General features: G+C 44.0%; 1 pseudogene across 1 annotated transcript; it reads left to right on the top strand.

Moving 5' to 3' along the window:
- The first annotated feature begins 252 nt into the window (after positions 1–252).
- Positions 253–12,973, top strand: LOC144130410 (methionine-R-sulfoxide reductase B1-like; annotated as a pseudogene). Its single transcript, XR_013314092.1, has 4 exons — positions 253–399; positions 2,477–2,625; positions 9,425–9,536; positions 12,657–12,973. The product of XR_013314092.1 is annotated as a methionine-R-sulfoxide reductase B1-like (transcript).
- Positions 12,974–13,411: the final 438 nt, after the last annotated feature.

Consider the following 13,411-nt stretch of genomic DNA (forward strand, 5'->3'; position numbering starts at 1 on the left):
AAAACAAAGCACGCGGAAGAGCAACAAGGATAGATTCTATGCATTAGCACCAATATTTGCAGATTCATCTAGCAATAACTGATTTTATCAGCAACATAGCATTACTGATGTTTTACGGACAAGCCCGCCCTGAATTCTTGCCTCCTTTAATTTAGCTTGAATTATTGCTGCGACCGCGGTAGACAGCGGGTAACACGATAGAGCGAGAACGAAGTGATTGCAGTTACTTGAGGAGAAGAAGAAGAAGAACGTTGTCTCGAGCGGCCAGCGATAGACGGTCGACGCCTGCGCTTAGGTGCGTCCGGTGTAGGGTGCCTTCGCGTTGACCTTGGACCTTTTCCACGATGTCCCACGGCAATTGGAGGGACGACGAGATATACCGAGACCACTTCGAGCCCGGTGAGCAGCACCCGCCTTTGAACGGGCCGACTTCATCGCGCGAGCTGTTGCTCGTCGGAGATTACGCACTTGATAAGCTGCGACCTCCGTTCTGTTCTGACTCTGGACATCGCAACTTAATGGGACAGACTCCTTTCCTGGAGGGCTCTTGATAAAGTTGTTTTGTTCACCTTAGGTTCAGGCGCTGCACCAGGCATCCGAGTACAGGGTACGTAATTTAGGCACTTCGCCTTAGTGAAAATGGCACTGCAGACTGGGCTTTGCACTCGCCGTTGGGACTGCGGTGCGACTAGAGTGGAGTTATAGCCTCGTTTGTTATTCAAAAGTATCTCCTTATTACGTGCCATTGAGTCATTCCTGAAGGGTTGCATACGGCTTGTTAGTCATTCGCGCCTCAATTTTTCAGCTCATAAACAAGGTTAATATAGGCAACAGGCACGCACATTTTGTCATGTATTCATACTCGTGCAGTTTTCAGCGCTGGAAGCCGCTTTACTGGCTCTTGCGTGGCTCCATGCTATCGTGCGAGGAGTGAATTAATGCAGCCTGGCCACTGCATTCAGCGATACCTTCGCGATGAGCCACCAGTGTTAAACTTGTGCTAGGCCCGTTTGCAAGACCCGCAGCTTGTCTAAATCACCTATACCGATAAGTGCAAATCAATGTAGAGTGAGGATGTTAAGTGCAAGAACGGTTAGTCTACTTCTTCTCTTTTTATTTTTACCGGGAACAGTTGCCGGTGAAAAAGCTGCTCCGGAATGTACAACTTTACAAAAGCTCCCTAAATATAGCAGAAAATGTCTTAGTGGGTGATTACAAAGGTGTGAATGCTGTGTCACAATGAATGCCTACCGTTAGATATTTTTTCTTGACGCCTCGTTCTTGAAATTAAGAGCTATTTTCCGAAATGTTGATATTTTTAAAATAAATTTCTGGATCTTATTACGCATGTGTTGATCTTCTCTATCAAGGCTATACTGCAACAGTAACGAATAACCACAAGGTTCGTCCAAGGAGTGGTACAAGTTTGAAGCAGGAAATATCGAGTTATGTACTGAGGTTTGTGAAATGAATTCTCCAGCTCGTTGCTCAGGTTACAGCAAGAAGAGAATTTTTTCACATTACCTGCCTGACCCGTGGTTTTTCTTGAAAGTTCTGTGTCAGTTATTGCCAGGGAAACGCGCACTGCTTCGAGAGAGAGAGAGAAACAACTTTATTGTAACACCAGTCAATGAACGCCAGGAGAGAAGTCCATCTCCCCTGTCGGCCCTAGCCGTCGGCCGGGATCCCTTGGGATACAGCAGCAGCAAGGGCTTGACCGATGATGTCTTGCTGGACGTTGGGGTCTGGGCTGCGGAGCAAAGCCTCCCAGGATTCTATAGTGCGTGAGCTATCATATTTAGCCGGGCACGTCCACACCATGTGGACCAAATTTGCTGGCTGATCGCAAAATTTGCACTTTGACCTGAATACTGTAGGATGCCACTTGCTGTAGAGTACTGGGTTGGGAAAAACCCCTGTCTGTAATTTCCTCCAAAGAACCTCCTCTTTTTTATTGAGCGTTTTGTCCGCTCCCGGATAAATCTGACGATTTAGTCTGTAGTATTGTGTGATTTCCTGGTATGCGCGCATATCCTCTGTGCTGTTTGTACTTCCAGAGATTTGGGAGGTCCCAGGGGTCGACCGGTAAGTGAGACCTCGGGCGACCGAATGAGCCTCCTCGTTCCCTTTAAGTCCTTGGTGAGCTGGTGCCCAAACGAGCAGAACCAGTTCTCTGGGTCCTCCTTCCCTGCTTAATATACGTATGGCAGTCTCCGTCACCCTCCCCGATTCGTAATTTCTCACAGCGTTTTTTGAATCGAATTACTCGAATTTAATAGGTTCTGTTCACAAAACGGGAATGGAGCAGTTACTGCGACATCAAGTTTTAATGCCCGAACTTTGGGGTTTTTTTTGGTTTAAATAAACGGAGATAAAGGTGTTTTTTTTTTGCTTTGGATTCTTAAGCTAACAGGATGGAACTTTTTCTTTTTTTGGGACTACAGCACCTTAAGTGGATTCGTTCGTTGATGCGCAGGTGTCTACGTCTGCTCCAATTGTGATAACAAGCTGTTTGAGAGCGGATCCAAGTTTGCGCACAAGTCCCCCTGGCCATCGTTTAGCCAAACCGTGCACGGGAAGAGCGTCAAGAAGGAACCAGAACCCAACAAACCAAAGGCTCTCCGGGTAAACCTTAGATTGTACCTCGTGTTTCAGCGAAAGAGAACCAGAACCAAATTTTTTTTAAAATAGGCTTTTTCAGGTATGAAGGCGGATTCTGCGGCTCAATAATACCTGCGTTGGCGGACATCAGAAAACATGTAAATAATGTCAACTGCTCAGCCGCTTAACTATTTGCTGATAACAGCCTTTTTTACTATAAAGGCTAGGCTACTGGTTGCAATTAGAGACTTGTAGCCGGTTGTTAGCAACAGCCCAATCAGTTTTTAAAATTTTGAAAACGCGATTACCCCCGGTCGGCGTTGTGGCTGGACAAAATTTGGCTTTTTTAACTAGCTACGTGCCCTGGAAAGATTGCTCTGCTTCATGATTTTCGAAACTCATGTATTTTGGCACGGTTTAGTCAGATTTTGTTGAGCCACAGCGCCGAGGATAATCGCGTTTTCGAAATTATAAAAACTGTTACGGCTACTACTAACGACCGGCTACAACTTTCTAATTGCACCCAGTAGCCTGCTATACTTTAAATGTTAGTGAGAAGAAATTAGTTAAGCGGCTAACTAGTTAACATTATTTACATGCTTTATGATTTACGTCAACGCAGGTATTATTGTGCCGAAGAAGCCGCCTTCATACCGGGCTTATGCGTTTGTTGGCGAGCAATCGACAACGGTGGCTTAACACTGCCAGGTAGCGGCCAATTTGCCACGATTGTTACTTAGCAGATGTGGATGCGCAACGAGAAGCAACAGGAACAATCCTTTTTATAAAATATATGTTTGTCTCAATCAGGATATTATATTATGGTTCTCCGCTTTCATGTCAACAGGTCCGTTTGAATAGCTAGCCTGTAATCATTACACGAGGAACTAATTATTGGCTCAATAAGCGTCCAGCGGCTTCTCCAGTCCATATACATACTGCAACAGAAATGCACTCGAAAAATAGATATTCAGAAGGATAAAGATTAAATAACAAAATTAGAAAGTCAGCTAATTTGGTTCAGACTTAAAATTATCAGCTTTCGGTTGCGCCCCCTTCTTGTAAGGAAAACATGGGAGACGAAGAACCCGGATTTAGCGGTAGGGCGTAGGAGCACCGAAAAAACAAGTTCCGAAAAAAATTACGGTATAACTTTAGACCAAAAACTTTGGTTGAATACTTCCTTGCATTTCCGGGGCAGTTGTATAGAGTACGCGTCGACAGACACGTAAAATGAGCCTCGGTGGCGTTTTTATTGCGTTAGCAACGAGAACTCGTAAAGGCCCGTTGGAAACGTTCACTTGTTCCGGAGCAGAGTGGGCGATTTTGGTGGCTTTAATAACCTTTATTTTTGGTCTTTGAAAGTTGCTAAAGATTATTTTGTACTTGTTTATTATCAGTCAACCTTTTCAGTCTTTACTTACCACTAGCTATGAGCAAAGGTTAGAAGATGTCGAGTTGCGAATCAAATATTCTACTGCTGAATTCCGCGAACGAATAAAATATAGCATGTTAAAACTATCCAAAATGAATCGAATGTGCCGAAAAGTTTTTCGGTACTTTTCTAGTAATAGACACGAATCTCGATTTAGGCACGCCATATATTTCTGGAGGACTGTTTCAAAACCAGAGCACAATTTGACGCCATACAGCAAGTTGCTACCATCACGGTGCCTGATGTGGCTAGGATCGCTTTTCACTAGATAGTTGGTTCAGCGTTGCGATGCAGTTCATTCGAGTCGCGGTGTTCATAAAGTTCATGCAAGGCCCCCAATTTTTTGCTGCCTGGCAGGGCTCAGGTTTATTCAGCAGACTTTGTTTTGATACTTCATTTCAACGGCCATGGGTCATACCAATTTTTTGCTCCTCTTGTGTACTGTGTTGTGGCCTTAGATTATTCGCTAACGCCACCATTAGAAAGAAAATTTATACGTATAAGATGGCGGTCATCGAATTCGTATACAAACTTTGTTTTGTTTACGCCAAAATGTAAATCACTGTTGGATCCATTCACAGCTATAGCTATAACTCCGCAGCATCACCTCTAGCATTTCACCTTTTCGCAGGGATATTGGTTTTGTACGAATATGCTTTCCACCAACGAATATATTTTGTTCCTATCCAATTAAGTTATAGCAACAACATCTGTATTCCACTGGGTGGATAACCTACACAACCTGTATTTGATTGGGTTAAGAAAAGTTACTATGCGCGCAACCCAGCTTTCCACATAAAAAGTTTTCAGTAAATATGAAACATTTCTGAGGTTCACTGTGTGTTAAGGGAATGCCTCGAGGTGGAGTAAATCTTTAATACGACCGGGATTACTCATTAGCATCTACTCAAGCACAGTCAAACGCCTACGAAGTAGCGCTATGCAGCTTTTACAGAGACGCCACCACTGAAGAAAAATTCGTCGTGGTCCGGATGTCGAACCCGGACCACTGTTTGCCCTGGACCGTCGCTCTAGAAGCTGAAAAAACAAATATTTTCTCCAGCTATATTTATTCTACTTTCGGTAATTCTCCTAAATCACATCAGACTAACAAGTTTCCAGTTTCAAATGTTGAACAATTGGGCCTTGCCCTGCCGTATGCTAGCCTTCCTGTTTGGATCATTTGGTGTAACGACGGTCCAGGACAGATAGTGCTCAGAGTCTCTGAATTCCGACCTGCCGCTGGGTGGATCCTAATGACTACTAGCTGTCTTTTCACCGAAGTTACTCTGGATCACGCATCACGCCATGAAGCGGAAAAAGTATGCACTGGGTTCGGACCTTGTGCTCTATCACTTTTTTCAACCAGAGTTCCAATGTCGTGCGTGTTATAAAAAAAAACGCTGCAATCGCACACTATAATATCATATCAATATTCCGAGAACGATAGAATCCATACGCACTAAAATCGCACCGAATGTGATTATTAAGTATTTTTGAATGTTTCGGCTGGGAAACCTCTTCATGCGTTAAAATTGTGCATTGTTAGCGAGGATATTCACCACTGCTTTCAAGGCCATGAAAATTGAAACATAATGAAGGCTGTTCGAATTGCCTAAGCGACAGGCCAGATACTGCCGTGAAATACTCCTGATCCTGAGCTCCTTCAACACTATGGTGTCTGATTTCCTGCCGCCACCTGCGGCGTCCCCGACCATGAAAACATGGTTTATGGTTTAAGAGTGTTTAATGTCCAAAGCGACTCAGGCTATGAGGGACGCCGTAGTTAAGGGCTCCGGAAATTTCGACCACCTAGGGTTCTTTAACGTGCACTGACATCGCACAGCACACGGGCCTAGAGAATTTCACCTCCATCGAATTCGACCGCAGCGAATAGGATCGAACCCACGTCTTTAGGGTCAGCAGCCAATCGCCATAACCACTCAGCCACCGCGACGGCTTCCGACCATGACAACAAATCATGGAGGAAGGTATGGCGCCTTCAGACGCATGAGGGTAATGTCACTGGCTGTCATATGCCAGCAGTGGCCTGTTTCCTTGCTCGATGAGAGAAAGCACTACTGATGCACCATGAAAAATGGCAAAATTCTGCTTTAATGATTTCTTTTTGAAGTGAACAGTGGAATAGAGGACAGGCGAGTTACCTTCAAAAATGAGTTACAACTAACGAATGGAATTCGTCCCTACCACTTCAATGCAAGAAAATGTGACGAGCTTAGCTTTCTCTAAGAAAGATAATTCTAGAGAGAAAATGTCTGGATGTTTAACGAGTAGCTTCGTTGATCCGTTGTCTGTACTGACAGAAGGAAAAATGAAACGCGCATTGATTGCTTGGGATGATACTACTCTCTCTAGGACACGTCCCTCCCCCCAAAAAACAAGTAAGGTATGGCTTAAGTGGTAGAGCGCAGACAGTGTCCAAAAATTACGCAGTTGGGCGTGCAGAGTAGTGATACCAGCTCATTAGTAAGTTTTGCCCTAAAACTTCACTAGGAAGAGCAAGATGAATGTATCGGACAACGCACTAATGGTAAACGACAATATTATAGTAACAGTTAGTGGACACAGTTGCACAGGTATCTAGGTTTTATTAGCTTTCAACGTGCCGTATCCAAAGAGGCAGAGATAGGCCCTCGAAAGCTTTGGATGGCGTTTGAGAGGGCCAGGCCGAATGCCTTTCAAAACTGTGGCTCGCGGGGTCGATTAAACGAAGCACTTCTTTATCATCACTCAGTTGTCGCGTAGCGACAAACTAGAGTCACTGGAAAAATTTTGAAAGCTTCAAAAGGTAAGTTGGAAGCAAAGCTTCCAATGACTCTACGAAAAACACTGCTCATGCCCCAAAATTCTGTCGGGTTCCCATTAAAGTGTCACTGAGGACAGTGTCATAAGCAAAGCTTCCAATGACTCTACAGCAAAGGCTGCTCATGCCCCAAAATTCTGTCGTGTCCCCACTAAAGTGACACTGAGGACAGTGCCATTGATTCAAAGTCTTGCCACCATAACTGCGAGGAGTTTAAAGAAATCCGTGCAAAGAGTCCATATGGAAGGGAATGGCGGAAATTAAAAAAAAAAAGCCTCAAAGCCACGCCGTTTGCTTGCGTTAGCGGTCCGCGATAGCGACACCTAAATCTTTACTTTGAACTTCTTTATATGTTAAAAGTCCAATTCTTGGCGTAATATGTGTTCTTTTACAGCAACGTGGTAATATATCGATAAAGACGGAGTTCAACTTCTAAGTGTTTCTTTAGTATCTCAACTTCTATGGCGTATGAGCTACCTCGTTTTCTAGGTGGATTATGGTGATGCGTCAATATACGTGGGTGAGCCAGGCTATTGCTTATCTTACTTTTCAAGGAAAAAAAAACCTTGTGGTCTGCTGCTTTCCAGAAATATGTTTACTTTGTCCTACTTTGTGTGCATGAAACTGAGTCTAGCATTCGTAGCCATCGCCACAAAAAGCGTGGACGCCACGGACATCATTGACCCGACTGACATATTCACCCCTTCCCGGAAATCACCGCTGCAGATTCTTCCTAGAGCAGGGTACAGACAGATGCCATGTTGTGCAGGGCAAGCCACACACACGTTTTAGATCTTTATCGAACTCCGAAAATAGAACACCTAGCTAAATGCGAAAAATGCACTGCTCTCACAGAAAGCCGCTATATTCAAACTGGATGATCACCACAAGTTCTTACCATCTGGAACATAAACATTGAAACAATAAAACGTTTCGAATGCATATAAATAACATGTGCACCAAAATGTAGTTGGAATCATGTGCATGCCAACGCATCAGGAAAAAAGCAGATTTGGATACGGTTTGAGGCTTGTGTGATAGCTCATGTCATAACACTGCGTATTGGAAAACTTCGTACGGCTGCGTAAAAAAAAGCTGCCGAAAAAAAACTCATAACAGAGAAATAAATACAGAGGGTATGCTGGCACTAATAAAATATGTTTTAAGAGTGACTTACGACAATTTAATACATGATTGATAACCGGCTGCGTTCGCATGATGTGGAAGTTCCGTAAAAACATAAGCAACCTTCAAAAAACAAGACAACAAGCTGTACTGAGAAGATACTGCGATATCCACAGTCCCGTGAATTATTGTTTTTCTTCATGTTTTAAGCGCAATACTACAACTTCTAGTCATTTAGCTCATGTACCATTACCTGATGTACCATAAAATCTGGCGAGGCAGTTTTTGGGTACTGGTATTTTTCTAGGGTAATTTACGCACTTCGCGCAAATAGTCCATTCCATAATCGGCAGTTGCAGTTCGGAACACTACAGCCAATCCTTTATTCATGCGCAGGTTACCTATTCTGAGAATGCATAACAGTAATTGAACTGTCCTCGCTTCCTTCAGAGCTCTACTGAATACACCTGGCTTTCGCGGGCAAGGCTTCTGCACCGTTGTCACGTATTGAGTGCGGTAGCTTCGCCAGTTATTAGAAAGCACTTGAGTCAAGTTTTCCGAGCTACTGAATAACATCTATGGCCAGAAACGTGTCAAGCGAAAATTAGAGCGAAGTCACCGTCGGTGGCTCATGTTTCTGCTTGAACAAAACTGCGCTGGCCGCATTTCATTGTTGAATACTTCGATTCACTACAGTAAAAATGTCTCGGTTCATGCTGGAGACTTCTAGTACAATTGGTGTGTCTACACCTATTATTTCATCACATGCCCTTTTTACACAAAGAAGCTCACAATGTAGGTGCATGTCAGAACATCTTCAGGACTGTAGTACCTGCGTAGCTCTCACAATGCTTTTTTGATACATAGTAGAAGGTTGATGCAAGCAATCCATTAGGCACAGAAAGCGACATCGCAGAGCTGCTAAACTCTCTTAAGGTGTTGTCGAATATGTCTTTATTGCAGAAACGGTTCTACTCTTTACTGTTATAACTACCTTGTTTACCTTTTTATCAAATGCTACGCATTTTACATCCGGCCTCTTTGTTCTGTCATGTTTTTACAATGTATTGCCATGTCCACATTCAATGGTTTTATCCAAGCTTTCTACATATGGTTTCTCAGTCTGGCTTAATCAATTTTAATGTGTGGCATTTTACCTCACTCTATGCCTTTTCAATTAGTATACCAACAACAACCTTGTTTACTTTAACCTTGTTTTGGGGCTCTCTGGTCCGGTGGCCATTGCGTTATCAAACTCCGAACTTCGTAGCTAGTGAAGCCTGAATTTGAATGATTTGCCCAGAGATTTAACGAGATTAGAGTATTTTGGTCTAGCTGTGCTCATTCCATGTTTTCTTGTTGAATATTTGCTGTCGGTTTAAACCGATACTGAAGCTGCGTTGCGGATCACAGTAATCGAAATGCACCACCATGCGCAGATCTACTGCGGCAAGTGTGAATCTCGCCTTGGCCACGAGTTCCTGGGCGAGGGACCTAAGGGAAAGTCACGTTTCTGAATAACATCGGAATCCATCAAGTTCGTCGGCAATGGTAAGAGGTACATCGTGTAATAAACTCAAGATTAAAGATGCGCGGATTACAACACGATTCTATTAGTATTCTTGATAGCAAAAACGATTCAATGCCTTTTTTGGCTATGTTGATGCCTGCTGGGCATAGACGCATTTATTGCATGCAAAAGTGGTCCTAAAAACAACACCTTCCCTCCCCCCCTTCCCCCCGCACACGACATAAACTCTGCACGCAAAGGCCGGAAAAGAATCTGTGATCACCATCCTAACGCTAATGGAGGTGCTGGCTAGCTGCAAGGATTGGCGCCAGAATATGCTTTCTTTACGTAACCGCAGCTTGCATGTTTTAGCGGCTTGTGGTGTGGATCTTTTTAGCTAAAATTTTCGCCTTTTCTGGCTTGCTAAAGCTCCAACTTAAGTGAAAGTACCTTATGTGTCATTGGAACGCTGTAATCTACCGGTACAGGCCAACTAGAAATTCTATTTAGCGCACCTTTAAATAGTATTTCCAAACCCTAACACAAACTTGTATCAAACGCCCATGCCGTCTCTTACGTTTTCCTTTTCTATCAATTCCGATCTTTCGAGGATGCTCGCAGGCTTCGGCAAGATCTATTTGGGTCACCGTAAATACGATGTCAAAAACACTAGGCTGTGTCATTTGAATGCGATTTCTGCTTTTGTGTAGGCCCTGTGAATTCCAACACGCTAGCACATGCGAAGGGTGCGCGCGAGAACCGCACCGCCAACAAAGTGTTGTGCATGGCGAAATTGTGAAGCTGATTTGATTTCTATCGAACTGTTTGTTAAATGTTGAGGAATGAGGTCTACTTATCTACTCTAAAAGCTTAAGCATGACAAAGAATAAATGCGTAAAAATACAATAGAAGAAATGGGGGAAAGTAAAGTGCGACTGAAACTAAAATAGGGAACGTATATTGGGAGGACAAGTGCTTGAGGCAAGACAGGCATTTATTTCGACAGCTGTATAGGGCGAATTAGAGGGAAAAAATTCTATGCATATATTACATTGGCTGGAAGGCGAGCTGCACAGTGTAGTAGCATATGAAGAACAAAAAAAATACTACAGTATCAAATGTAGTGCTAAGTATAGTGTAGAACCAGCAGGCGTAAAGGGCGCCATTATGGCTCTGTATTTCGCTACTAGGCCAAATTGATCCGGTAGTAAATAACCCTTTGACAAGCTGAGTACACAATTCTATACAAAGCGATCACGAAGGCTTTGGTGCGATAGCGTCAATGAGTGATGAAGTCGAGAGTTGGACGAAAACTCGTCTGGTCGGGGACAATCATAATCAAACTTAAAAGGAGGACGCCGACCAAAAGTAAATACAAAAAACAACAAAATGACGTTTTGGCTCCCACACGGGAGCCTTGTTCACAATGAGCTTGTGAACAATGAGCATTGTGAACAAGGCTCCCGTTCGGGAGCCGAAACGTCATTTTGTTGTTTTTTGTATTTACTTTTGGTCGACGTCCTCCTTTTAAGTTTTATCGTCAATGAGTGACTAGCAAAAAGTCGTTAGTTCCAGATGAAGCTCTGACTAATTAGGGTATGGTCGGAGGAGTGTTGCGCCAGCTACATGAAATGGAAGGGGTCATTGAGCCAGCTGTAGCCCAGTGGAGAGACGGTGTGAAGATGAAGACCGAGAAAAGCGGTTGCGTGTGCATGTAGATGCTAGGTGAGAGAGAAGAAGGATGAAGCTATCTGCGCAGGAGAGGTAGATTAAGGGCGAAGCCGGTCCTTTGACAGGTTCCGAACGACGTGCACGGCTGGACGAACAGCAATTCAAAAGAAGAGGGCTAACGTGTGTCAACCGATTCACAAAGTATAGAGAGGCAGCAAGGCGAAGAAGACCGGCGAAGAGAGTACAACCTTGCTAAACGGAATGCAGAAAAGATAAAGAGCGAGGAAGAAGAGGCGAATGATGAAGTAGCTGGAGGCACCTACAGTAGAGAGGCGGGTACAACTGTCTTAAGATACTACTGAACAAAGGGACCGACAACGCGAATCTGCGCGAGCAGCTCAGGTGGCTTATCCTAAGAGGAAAGCCGAGTAACGACTCTAACTTTTGTGTGTAGTTCGAATTTTCAATCTTATAAAAACTTAAAAATATACAAAGGAAGCTAGACAAAAGCCGACGTGCTAGTGTACCTATCTCTTATTCAGCTGAACCAGGTAAATCGGCAGCGATTTTTATCTGAGAATGGGCGGCAGCTAGCAGTGATTTCTTTCAGGTGAATTTCGCTTCACTCATCTAGCAAAGAATCTGTTATTTTATGCCGTGTAGCGAACATAGTACAATTCTCGCAACACAGTGATGGGGGATAGCAAGTTTTCCGCCATTTTCTTTAGCGGACATATTTCCCACGAGTAATAAAACCATCTTTTATTGCGCAGTTCGAAACGTGATGTGCGCTTTCGAAACAAATTGTTCCCATTATAGTTCGGATAATTATTCGATAAGTCGCGGCTTTTGCACCGTGTTATTTTTGTCAATTATGACAGTCCTTACGTATTTAACCACCGGTATTTTGTGCTCGATAAATACCACATTGATTATTTATCGCAAGATTTGGATATATTATTTAGGCGTAAAAAAGTTTTTCCCGTTGGAAACAGCATGGCAAAGGGTTAAGGGCTCGCCGTGAGAAAGGCCTGCTACCGCTGCTGCTTTCTATCGGTAAGCTTACGGGTATGCACTGCGGTGGTATAAGGATCTCGTATGATAATCGCATTTTCAGAACAAGATGTTTAAACGGCCAACAGGATGATCTTAATGTTTGTCGTCACTTCGCGCTGGTGTGTCAAATATAAACTACTAACTAGACAGTCTAGCTACCTGTTTGCAATTAGAGCGGATAATTAAACCCGAGAGGTTGCTCAGCTATTCATTTCTATTACGGCTCTGCAACATTGACCGTTTAATTCCTCGCAACGCTGCCAGATGTTACCTTCACTTCCAAACACGGTGGGTCACAAATCTGATCCACCATCAGACCTAGCCAAGGGGTCACTCAACTTCCCCTAGAGAACTTCCAATAATTTCGGAAGCTGGCAGTGCAATTATTGCTAAACGCCCCACTTGTCGCTACTGATGAGCCATCTGTTATGCAGATGAAGGCGTCACTAGCCCGCCGGGGCCGAGCAAGGGCGGATGAGGAGGGAAGTAAGGGCAGCAAGGCAACGATGACTGCCCTCGGTTGAACGACGCCGACAGGAAGCTGGGGCCACGGGCGGCGCGGCAACGCACTCGTGAAGGTGGCCGGCAAATCCCTGGGAAAGGAACCGGACCACTGGATGGAAGCCGCCTGCGGCCTCGGCGAGATTACGCACGCTGTTTTTTGCATGCTCATGCAAAACTGATCTGAAAACAAATGGCTTAAAAATTCAATATATTTGAAGAACATGCTTTCACGCGCTCATACATACGAGCATTTTGTATTGTGTCATGCAGTGTATGAGTGTCTAGGCTGATTGAAAGTCAGATGACGTTAAACGGTTGCAATAGACTTTCTTCCGCACACGAGTAGAAAATATATCAGGGTCACTGCAGCCAAGAAGCTCGTAATGTAGTAAATCCACAAACCACTTAGATATCCATTATGAGACAGTAAAGAGGAATATACACTGGTACATAGCACTGCCATCAAATAGCAGATTTGATGCTCATCTGAAGCTACGCGCTTCACCACAAAACGTCGCCGGGACGTCCCACGAATACCAGGGATATTCTGTCACGTGGCGGTGACGTCAGTCTGTCAGTTAGGAAGACAGAGAAAGGCTTCTAAAAGAAACTCATCACTGAGCTGACTTACGACAACAAGTGAAAACTACTTGGTGGCGCCGAAAGCAACAGACGTGCTCGGTTG

The sequence above is a fragment of the Amblyomma americanum genome, chromosome 4, assembly GCF_052857255.1.
Source record: "Amblyomma americanum isolate KBUSLIRL-KWMA chromosome 4, ASM5285725v1, whole genome shotgun sequence".
In the NCBI taxonomy this organism is placed as follows: Eukaryota; Metazoa; Arthropoda; class Arachnida; order Ixodida; family Ixodidae; genus Amblyomma; species Amblyomma americanum.